This window comes from Megalops cyprinoides, chromosome 1, assembly GCF_013368585.1.
Source record: "Megalops cyprinoides isolate fMegCyp1 chromosome 1, fMegCyp1.pri, whole genome shotgun sequence".
Taxonomy (NCBI): domain Eukaryota; kingdom Metazoa; phylum Chordata; class Actinopteri; order Elopiformes; family Megalopidae; genus Megalops; species Megalops cyprinoides.
In genome coordinates this window covers 1,647,501-1,650,000 of record NC_050583.1, presented here as the reverse complement: position 1 = coordinate 1,650,000, position 2,500 = coordinate 1,647,501, and positions in this window count along the sequence as shown.

Here is a 2,500-nt window from a genome sequence, read left to right as displayed (position 1 = left end):
AACACAATAGTCGTTATGGGATTCGATCCCACACCCTTCTGCGGCACAGTGTTCTGACCACTACACCTTCAGGCGGCTGACTGATCTGTTGCTGTTTGAGACTTCACCTGAACCCTTTCAGAGGTTACTCTGTAGATAATGCCCTTTCCCAACTTCTTCATGTGTAAACCGGCTCTGTGATATGTTCTCGTCCTGATGTCTCAGCAGGACAGCTCTGCATTACTCAGACACCTATACATTGCTCACAAGGCTCAAGGTTCTACAGGTGAGCTCTACAGGTGAGCACAGGTGGGTCAGGTTACACCTAAACTTTGACCACACTGCACAAAACATTTGAACCTGTGGCAGATATCTGTAACTGGCCTTCATCTTACTGGCAATGCAGTACTGAGAGCACCAACTGGCACCTCCACTTAAAGAAGCCGGTGCCACCCCTGGCCACCCTCTGAATTCAACCCATCATACACGACACTCAACATTCCTCCCCCAATGAGACCGATATAAGAGTTTACACCGTTATTGATTAGTGATGGGTATAATGTAACGTAAACATCCGACAGTGTAGCATAGTGGTTAAGGAGCAGGACTCGCAACCGAAAGGTTGCTGGTTTGACTCCCCACAGGGGCACTGCTGCTGTACCCTTGGGCAAAGTACTTAACCCACAATTGCCTCAGTAGTTATCCAGCTGTATAAATGGATAACATTGTGAAAAACTGCAACCGATGTAAGCTGCTCTGGAAAGAGAGCATCTGCTAAATGCCAATAATGTGATGTAATGTAATCTGCTTATCACATAACCTTACTGGAGTATTGAAGCTTAAGTAAGACAGCCTAGATAAATGTTCACCTGTGGTGACCTCTGAAGAGGCAGCTTTCCAGAACATTCCGTTAGCACGTACAGAGTCTTTCGATTGGGTCAGAGCGAGAGGGGTGAGGGTGGCATCTTATGATGCTGCATGCCTGCGGGTCCTTGGCTCAGAGTGCGATCGTGTTTATGTGTGTGGTTGTCTATCTGTCTGTTTGTAGTGTGTGTGCGTGTACGTGTGTGTGAGCATGTGTGTGTGTGTGGTTGTCTGTCTGTTTGTGCGCTGTGTGCGTGTACGTGTGTGTGCATGTGTGAGTGTGTGTGTGTGCTGTGTGCGTGTACGTGCGTGAGCGTGTACGTGTGTGAGCGTGTGTGTGTGTGTGTGTGTGCTGTGTGCGTGTACATGTGTGAGCGTGTGTGTGAGTGTGTGTGTGGGTGGGTGTGTGTGTGAGTGTGTGTGTGGGTGTGTGTGCATGTGTGAGCATGTGTGTGTACGTGTGTGTGCTGTGTGCGTGTGTGTGTGTGAGTGTGTGTGTGTGAGTGTGTGTGTGTGTGAGAGCGTGTGTGTGTGTGTGTGTGTGTGTGTGTGAGTGTGTGAGCGTGTGTGTGTGTGAGCGAGTGTGTGTGTGTGAGTGTGTGAGCGTGTGTATGTGTGTGTGTGTGTGTGTGAGCGTGTGTGAGCGAGTGTGTGTGTGTGTGTGTGTGTGTGCGCGTGTATGTGTGTGTGTGTGCTCACTCCTGCCGGTGGAGGTCTGTGCAGCATCTCTTTCAGGATCAGTATCTGTCGTGTCTCTTGAGAGGGGCATCCTCGACTCCTCCACTCATCTCCCTCTACTCTGGGGAGAGGGGTACAGACACGCCCACTCCTGTCCTGCAATCCTGCCATTTAGGGCAGAGACAGTGAGGGGCTCACAGCAGCCAGACCACATCAGCACTGCTGTCAGAATCACAGGTCATTGCCTTTATTCGTCAATTCATTGGTTGATTGATTCACAGAAAATTAGTTTATTGAGCTTGAATTGTATATATTTTTGAGAAGCAATGCTTCCCGTAACCTTACCAATCTTAGAACTGGACACCAGGACGCTGCCTGAAGTGGTGTTGATGTGCCATTAGGGGGCAGTCTGCCCTTCCAACCAAGCAAAGCCAATGGCCCAGTGCAGTGATGGGGACACTGTGCTGTAGGAGATGCAGTCTTCTGAATGACACACCAAGAGTCCAGGTTACTTTTATCATTAAAAGAGCCTGAGTCTCTCATCGCAAAGAGCAGCCAATCCATCCCCAAGACTGAACAGCCAAATACACACCACCCTCTCCACCCCTCTACTCAGCTGATTTAGGGTGAGTCTTTTGGTACAATATGGCAGCACTACGCATTGGTGGGTTACTTAAAAAACTGACTTGAAAAACGCCACCCGCTTCCCCAGCTCCCCTCACTGTAAAGCATGCTGAGATTCAGGAAAATCGCTATATAAAACCAAACTTATTATTAAACCAAACGTATTATTAGTGGTTCTCAGGGAATGAGCAGTCAACAACCCAACACAGCACAGCCAGGCGTTGGATCGCTGTGAAGAGGAGAGATGCAGGTGAGGCGGGAGACAGAGGCACCAGGGAAGGCTATAAAAGCATCCCAAAGCCAGTCTGGGAGTAGTCCCAGGTGTGCTGGTTTAGATGCCAGCTCAGCTCATACA